The sequence below is a fragment of the Numida meleagris genome, chromosome 6, assembly GCF_002078875.1.
Source record: "Numida meleagris isolate 19003 breed g44 Domestic line chromosome 6, NumMel1.0, whole genome shotgun sequence".
NCBI classification, from domain to species: domain Eukaryota; kingdom Metazoa; phylum Chordata; class Aves; order Galliformes; family Numididae; genus Numida; species Numida meleagris.
Window position 1 is genome coordinate 7,581,850 of NC_034414.1, and position 9,207 is coordinate 7,591,056.

Genomic DNA, 9,207 nt, shown 5'->3' on the forward strand with positions numbered 1-9,207 from the left:
AGCAGAAAAACAGAAGAATGGTTTTCACTCACAAATAACAGAAACCAGTACTTGTCCATGTTTGCCAGGGAACACCATCATTCCAGTATTTTTAGAGCTACAGGGAATTAGCAAGCCACAGAAATATCCTAAAAGAGGAAGACAAGTCAGATGACAGAATATTTGCTTAAAAAAAAATAAAAAGCAAGCATCTGAAAGCAATGCCAAAGCAAGTCGATTAAGCAAGTTTTTCAGCACACCAGAAATGAATTCACGGAGGCTCAAGGACTCTTGCCTGAGTGAATCCTGTTCCAAAAGGCACATTTATTTTGCCTGAAAAGCAGCTGGAACTCTCCTAGACTAACGTAAGCATTTAAGGGAACCTCAAAAGCCTTTTAAGGGTGGATAATGATCAGTTCACCCAGAGACAGAAGGTCTTCAATATTCTACAATGTTAATTAGGTCTCTAATGAGATATCAGTTGGCATTTTTTCCTTGCTTTTTTGTTGAATGGCAGATTTTTTGGCCCGGCTTCTTTCTATGATGTTCAACTACTTGGTCTTTACTAGTGCTCATATGCTCTAGGAACAAAAAAAAAAGTCACTAATTTAAGTAGCAGGCACAGATTCTCTCATTGTCTGCTGACTTTTTGTACTTTCCATTTACATTCCAAACAAAGTTCAAAAACGTTAGTAAATCTTTTTTTAAAAGCGTACACCACAGCCCTACAGAAAACAGATTTCCAAGTTACAATTCTCCTGCAGGGCCATTTCATAATTTCATCGAGAGTATTTCTTTAAATGGAAGCCTGAGCAAGTTTTACAGAGCGTGGCTTCCAGAAAGCAGAGTATGGAGATGAAGTGATAGAAAAATGAGATCTGTGCCAAGATGGAGAATCATTCTTAAACAGCCACCCCAGAATTTTTTTTATCAAAGCAGACAGTTCCCCATCCCCACAGGGAGCAGAGGTGTGTGCAATTAGCGTGCTGAAGTCCAAACCATCCATCATCTTGGGAGAAAAGAAAATCATCTTCCCTTTAGTCCTTTTCTATATTGCATTTCCTCCAGATTTCCTGGCAAGCCTAACTAGAGATATTGCTGAGTCCTGTCATTTTTAAATAAATTATCAGTTTGACAACAACTTGGACACGCAAGTACTCAGCACCAGTAGAGTCACGTGATTGTGGTGAATGAGCTCCTGAGAGATTTGTGCATCTTAAACATTTCTATATTTGTTCATCTGGAAACCCAGAAGAATGAGAGCCAGTTAGGGGAAAGGCAAAACAGTCAGAGGTCGAGCTGAATTACTATTTCTCATTATAAAAATATTTTTTGTACTGGCAGAGCAGTGTAAAGCTCCACCGTCTAGCTCCAGAGATAAAAGTAAAAAGCTGTTTATTTTTCTGGCTTCTAGTTATCAGTATCAAAACCAGACTTCTAATTTTTTTTTAATGTATTCCATTTCATGCAGGAAATGAGCCAACAAGGCTTAATGCAATAAATATTCTGCCACAGCTGCTCTTCTTCCATACCAAGGTTGTACTGTTACATACTTAAAAAGAGCACTCTTCACAGTCAGCGCCCATCCCACCTGTCCTTCAGGTCTACTCATTTAGAGAGCTGTGCTGTTTCCTAGCCTACAAAGGCACAAATGTTTCTGAAGCCATGAGGTGTACGGTATCAATGAACTGAGTAATCTCAGATCAGTCTTTGGGTGGGGTGAGGAGTTATCTTTGAGTCAAATCAGATTCCCCCAGTCAGTATACTTGCTCAAACACATGCCAGCACAGAGCAGAGGGACAGAATGCAAGGATGGAGATAGAATCATAGAATCATTAAGGCTGGAAAAGACCTCTAAGATCATCTAGTCCAAGTGCCAACCCATCACCACCATACCCACTAAACCATGTCCCTCAGTGCCACATCTACATGTTTCTTGAACATCTCTAGGGATAGTGATTCCACCACTTCCCTGGGCAGTCTGGTCCAATGCATTAAAGCTTAGCCAAAGGAGGAGATGGACTGCCTTCATCAGTAGCAATCCAGTTCAAATGATCATCAAAATTACAGTGCAAGTACATCCAGCTGTCTACAGATGTGGCAAAGGATTCAAGTCCTGTAGGGACCCACAGAACAAGCTGCTGAGCACCAAAAGCTGAGAATCTTTCTTTGATCATAAGTTTTTAATTTTTGTCCTGTCCAAGTAACTGAGCATAACCCTGGTGATCACAGAATCACAAAGTATCCCAACTTGGAAGGGCCCCAGTAATGATCATTGAGTTCAACTGCACTGAACAGTGGCATTTCCCTCACAGGTCTGTGGAAGTTTCCAAATATACATACATTGGTAGGTAGTTTTCTTGATTTGTGGATTGGGGGCCATATTCTGAGTACAACATAAAAATGTTCTTAAGTTTGCTGAGAACACACTGTTGATATTGGCTTTTTTGTTTTTTTTAACTCATTGAATTAATTTCATCTATAACAAGCCAATTTGCAAACCCAAATGCAAGGATTACATGGCATGGCTTGGCAATACAATACATTGGAATAGGCAACAGAGGAATAGATAGGCAAGTCTACTGATGATACAAAGCTGGGCGGAGTGGCCGACACACCAGAAGGCTGTGCTGCCATTCAGCAAGATGTGGACAAACTGGAGAGTTGGGCAGGGAAGAACCTGATGAGGTTCACCAAGAGCAAGTGTAGAGGCTTGCACCTTGGGAGTAATAACTGCCTGTGTCAGTACAGGTGAGGAGCTGACCTGCTGGAGAGGAGCTCTGCATAGAAGGACCTGGGTGTTCCTGTGGACAACAGGTAGGCCGTGAGCCAGCAGTGTGCTCTTCTGGCCAAGAAGGACAAAGGAATCCTGGGGTATGTTACAAAGAGCGTGGCCAGTAGGTCGAGGGAGGTGATCCTCCCCCTCTACTCTGCCCTCATAAGGCCACATTTAGACTACCGTGTCCAGTTCTGGGCTCCCCAGTTCCACAAAGACAGGGACCTCCTAGAAGGATTCCAGCAGAGGGCCACAAAGATGATTAAGGGCCTGGAACATCTGCTGTATGAGGAAAGGCTGAGTAACCTGGGTCTGTTCAGCCTGGGAAAAAGAAGACTGAGGAGGAATCTGATTAATGTTTGTAAATATCTAAAGGGAGGTGGGAGGCAAATGGATGAGGCCAGGTTCTTCTCAGCGGTGCACAGCAATAGGACAAAGAGTAATGGCCTAAAACTCAAGCATAGGAAGTTTGATACAAACATGCAGAAGAACTTCTTTACTGTAATGGTGACAGAGCACTGGAACAGGCTGCCCGGAGAGGTTGTGGAGTCTCCTTCTACAGAGATATTCAAGATTCATCTGTATGCCTACCTGTGCGACCTATTGTAGAGAAACTGCTTTAGCAGATGATCTCTTGAGGTCCCCTGCAACCCCTGTGATTCTGTGTTTCTGTTATTCCTGTTTCCAAGTAAACAATTCTAAAACCACAAACTGAAAATCCCGACACTGGCAAAACAAGGTCAAAAAAGACATTCTAACACAAACCTCAAAGACTAACATCTGTTGGTTGGTTTTTGTGTTTGTTGGGGTTCTTTTTGTAATATATTCTTGATCCTAGATTTCATCTATGAGAGATGACTAGGCCATTCAATTCTTTAACAGGTGTAGTAGAAATGCTGAGTCATGGCTTGAACCAGTGATGGAGCACCTGGAGGGAAGGCAGGGCCAACCCAGGGGAGCTCAGGTGCAAGCAATGCACCTGAATGACCAGAAGGGGTGGAGCCAGGATCCACCCCTTCCCAGACCTCATGTAAGGGTTGGCAGTGGAGGCAAAGGTATCTTGCTGGAGACCCCTGTGTACCTGAGGCTGTCTGAAGGTAAGCAGCTTCTTTCCTTTATTTCTGTGCCCACAGCTGTTGTGTTTGAGGAAATCCTCACTTGCTGTAGCTTGGGACCTTGCTGCTCTGCTGTCATTGCTGTGCTTTCCATCACATTACAACATGCTATACTACAACTAACATAAGAAGAGCCAACCTGGAACTTAAAGTGTAGATCTCAGGAGGATTTAAAATATAGTGATCAAGGGTTCTTGAATGAAGGGCAAAAACATAAGCAGAACTTGAGCCAAAACCATTCTGCTACGCTTCCAACACAGCTACAATGCACAGATGCAACATAAAGCATAGAAGATCTATTACTTTTTAATACCAATTTTTATTGTAAATTGGAAGAGAAGCCCTCGGTCTCATAAAGGTCTGTGGAAAGAAACCATATGTCACTAAAAGAAACTTATTCATAACAATTCACACATAAACAAAATGGATAAAAGAAACAAAATCTTCAAAAATAATTAGAAGTAAATTATATTAGGCTTACTTTCTCCTGCTTTTCCTATGTATATTCACACTCTGTCCATTACTACTCTGCAGTGCAGGACTATTTAGCAGATTCTATCAAATTCCATCAGATATTCTTGGTTTTGTGTAAGACAAAGTTGAAAAGGCAAAGCCACCTCTGTGGAAGTTTCCAAGACAAAGAATACTTCAGACCAAGAACAATACTGAATTCTGAGTCCTCTAATAGTTTTATTCCATTTTTGCCCAAAATTTTAATGGGCAAAGATAGCTTTAGAGTTTTCTGGACGGTCTTTTATCAGGACCACATGCAGACCTTAAAATAGGTGGATTCCATTGACATATTTGGAACTGAGACAAGAATTAAGACAAACCAATGCAACTGCATAAGCTTCGATGACTTACTATAAAATGCCTTCCTATTAAAATGATTTGAGAGATGTGATGCCAATACACACTGCTTAGGAACTGCCAAACATACCCTCCCTAGTGCTACAGCAACTGCTCACTGGGAGACAAATTTCCATCACAGCCACACCAAGTAAGGGCCATTGAGGATTTAGCAGTATGTTTGCTCTTCCCTTTATGCAAGGTGCCACTAAATTGCATTATAACTGTGGAAAAACATAAGCTTACTAACATTTGTAAGGAAAATATTGTCAAAACAAGCATGAGAAATACAACAGTCTTCCTTAAATGCTGATGTTCATGTGAATGGGTTTCTTTTTAAGAGAGTAGAGAAGGTAAACATCTCACACCACAAGAAATGTGGCATGTCATTTCACCATTCCAAATCCTGCCAGCAATATTTCTTGCTCTATAAGTAGCCCACTGGCACCATTCCTACAGAAGGCCAATCTACAAAGCCACAGCATGGCATCAGCTCAGGGTCACAAGCTGTTCTGACACCAGCAGCTGACCTAGAAGAGTGTCTGACATCAGAGACATTGAATAACAGCTTCTCAAATGGCAGGAGACTGAAAAGGTTACAAATTCTGCACGCGTTGGCTAAGAAATATCTTTCTGCAGCTGCAAGGGGAAAAGGTGATCTGAACACGGAGGAAGGTGAGTTCTTGCAGGCACATAAGGGGTAATGAGCATGGACAGTCCTTCACTGTATAAGCAGAGAAGGCACTACCAGCCTGTTCTTGAATGGAATTGAACTACACGAATGCTACAAGAATTTTAGTAACAGCTAAAATATGTTCAAAATAATATTGAATGCAATAGAAAACATCCATCTTCTCTGGGACAAAGACTGAAATGCCAGGCTATTTTTCAGATAATGAATATTACAGACTACCAAAGCCGGAAGGTGCTGTTTTGATCTACATTCTTCTGCAGAATGGATTAAAAAAGAAATTACATTTCTCAACATCTGGTGAAAGATCAGGTTTCCAAGGAGATGAAGTCTGGGCCTTGGCTAAGTAGCCTCACTGCATTTTTCCAATGAACTGAGGTACAAAAACACAGGTGCAAGATGCAGTTCATGCAAGTGAGCTATCCACCTTGTTCAGTGTGAAGTTCAATCAAATACACACTGCAGGTTATTTGACAACATATCAAGTGATTAACTGCAGATAAAAAGAGTTGGATATTCAAAACTGCAATCTCTTCTTCCCTTCCACCAAAATTAAGTTGTGTGAAGATTTATTATTATCTCGGCTTTCTAAATAGCACACTAACTCTTCAAAGGGAAAGTGATATTTCATTAGATGCATCATTCTGTGCCCTGTTTCAGTCTGGTGTGTTAGACACATTAACCACAGGAATATGCAGAATTTACACACAGATTTCTCCGTTTGTTTTGTTGCTGCTGTTTAAACTGCACAAGTCCTTGCATTTTGTTCAACTAAACCTGCAGTATATTTATGATTACAATGCATGGCAATCACAATATACCTCTGCTCTACGTTTCCAGTTCACTACCTGAACCTACAGCATCCCTTACAAACACTGAGAAACCCACACTAAAAGCCTCTTCAATGTTTCTAAAAAAGCTGCAGCAACTCATTTGCTTCTTTAAGCAACTCCAAAACACAGACCCTGACTCCCACAGAATGATCAGAGATTTCCCAAACTGACTGCAAAGGTTGATGCTCAGTTCACTGGGTTCAGTACTAAGTTCATCTAAATCATTGTTTCAGTCTCAAGTTTTTAAGTATACTAACAAAGTGGAAGTTTCAAACCCCATGTAAGATTGTTAAGTACTGAAACTTTAGGAATTCTTTCAGTTCTGTAAACTTACTGAAAACAAGGAAGCTACGCAAGCTTGATAACATGTATTTATTGTGAGCCTCTCCTTGTGTATTGGTGCATGTCTTTACATGTTTTCTGTGGAAGACAACTGTCTTCAGCCTTTCAGAGAACTCTACACTTGCTAACGTTGGAAGATGCAACTTGCTGATTTTTCACTTTTCTGCTCTTTCAGAAGTACACTATGGTTAAAATTGATGATAAAGGTTAAGAGCAAAAAGCATACAAGTTCTAGAACTAAAAAAAAGCCTCGGAGGGATCACCCAAACTCAATGTTTTGGCCTGACAACTCTATTCCTTCCACTTTTTCTGCACCTCCTGTCAAACTGTTAGCACACAGACCACTGGCTCTGTGCTGGAAACGAAGTATAACGAAGTTGAGTGCGAAGCAGTGCTTATGTACTCATCTAAATTCATTTGCCTACATGTTTCTATGCCTTTCCAGTTTGCTTGATAGCAATTTGCTTTCAGAAATGGAATGGTCTTACTCATTTGTAGCACACAGGCTGTAGCTATCACATTAGGTCTCATCTTTGTCATCATAGGCTTGGATAGTGATCAGGAACTGTGCATAACTAAGCTCTGCCAAGTAAATCCAATCAATGTTCATTTGTTCCCATTACTGGTTTTCCCCCAAAAAAACTTGAGCTATTTGGTGGGAAAAGAAGCCTTCAATTAGCTGGCCTTACAAACATCATCCTCCTAATATCCCTGTAGCAATGGTCCCCAAGCACAGCAGTTTTCCTGGAGGCTAGCAGTGGCAGTGCCCTGGCAGCAGGCTCTCCTTAGCCCTGGCTTTGTGGAAGCCCAGCAGCAGGTAGGGGATTTACTGACACTCCTGTACCACCCAGCAGGCCCTGGAGGAAGACAAGGCTGCTTTCCTTAGGTTCCTCCAGTACCTGTGGAGGCAGCACCCTGGTGTTTCCCTTGTGCAGGCGCAGAGTCCTCACTGCTCTGTCCATCACAGCTGTCATGGCAATAGACTATGGACAGGCGCAGTATAAAAGAGAACAGGATCATTAAATCACAGAATGGCTTGGGCTGGAAGGGTCCTGAAGGATCAAGCTCCAGCCCCCTGCCCTTGGCAGGATTGCCACCTGCTAGGTCAAGCATGAGATCAGATTGCTCAGGGCCTCATCCAACCTGGCCTGGAACACCTCCAGGGATGGGCACCCACAACCACTCTGGGCATCCTATTCCAGCACCTCACCATCCTCTCAGCGAAAAACTCTCCCTGACATCTAATGTAAACCTTCCCTCCTTTAGTTTAAAACCATTCCCCTCAGCCTGTCACTAGCTACTTGTGTAAAAAGCTCACTTCCCTCCTGTTCATAGGCTCCCTTTACATACTGGAAGGCAGTAGTGAGGTCCCCCTGCAACCTTCTTTTCTCCAGACTGATCAAGTCCGGCTCCTTCAACCTGTCTTTTTGGGGGAGGTGCTGCAGTCCTTTGACCATCCTTGCAGCCCTCCTCTGGACCCTTTCCAAAAGCTACACACCTTTCCTGTGTTGAGGGCCTCAGACCTGGACGTAATTCTCCATGAAACAGCACCATCTTTTTACCACAGTCCATTTCCACATGGAGACATAAAATCATAAATGGTCATGAGAAGCACCAGCCTACAAAGCTCAGAAGTAGTAAAGCTTTTCCCCTAATAGGCAAATATGGTTTAAAATATTCAGGTGAAAGCCCTCCAGTTTCTGCCAGTTGAAACAGCTATTTGCATATTCCTTGAATACACCAAGTGCACGTTCTTTGGGGGCAGAGTTTAACTTCAGCCTTCTGCAGCATCAGCCAATGGAAACCAACCAACCTTCTTTCCTTCCCTACAAACAGCTACAGCCGTGCACGATCAGCTGCTCCCATCTAGAAGTCTTTCTGGTAAAGGGAAACCAAACGGGTAAGGATGGGCACTTGATTGAACCCACTGGAAAGAAATGACAATGAAGTCTCAATCTGAATGACTGCGGACTGAGGTTTGGAAAATAAAACACTTAGAGCCTTTTACAAAGATTTGATTCAAAAATCATTTAAAAACGTGACCAGTGTCAGCAGTTGACCCTTTCCACCTCAGACACCCAGCAAATATTTAGAAATCACGACGGGCATCTTCGCCTCAGAAGCATGCAAGCACACCCACTTGTTTCCTCACCGTTATTTCGGAGCGCTAAACCCTTTCCAGAACTGTCACCATCGAGGCACTGGAGTAACAGAAACCTCAGCCGCTGAGAAGACAAACCGATTCCCTAGATACGCACACAAAACCGCACGGAAACCTACAAAACCGCGATCTTGGGAAGTCGTTCCCGGCCTTCTCCGTCCGAGCGGAGCGCGGCCGTCCCGCAGCCTGCCTCCGAGCTCGCGCCGTGGGACCGGCCTGCCCCGAGCCGCGCGCAGCCCGCAGGCACTGCCATCGCTCGGGGCTTCGGCACACGCGCTCCTGGGGCCCAGGTTTGCCACGGGGCACCGGGTTTGCCGCGAGACCCCAGGGTCTCGCACGGCAGGCGGAGGGATCCGGGCGGGGAAGGGGCACCGCGCCTCCGCTCCCTTCTTCCCCGCCCGGCCCGGCTCTGCCCTGGGGCCGGCTGCCGCCCCGCCGCCTCCGGCTCCCGTCAGGGCGGC

The 9,207-nt window shown here is 43.7% G+C and overlaps 1 protein-coding gene across 3 annotated transcripts in view; it reads right to left on the bottom strand.

The window, feature by feature from the left end:
- Positions 1-9,207, bottom strand: part of ARNTL (aryl hydrocarbon receptor nuclear translocator like) — a 46,385-nt gene that overhangs the window by 36,742 nt on the left and 436 nt on the right. The window contains exon 1 of one of the 3 annotated variants that reach the window (XM_021403646.1): positions 8,738-8,759. The exons of the other annotated variants lie outside the window; for them this stretch is intronic. The gene's annotated coding sequence lies outside the window, so the exon portion shown is untranslated. Of the gene's footprint in view, positions 1-8,737; positions 8,760-9,207 lie in introns of those variants that run through there. 3 annotated transcript variants of the gene reach the window in all.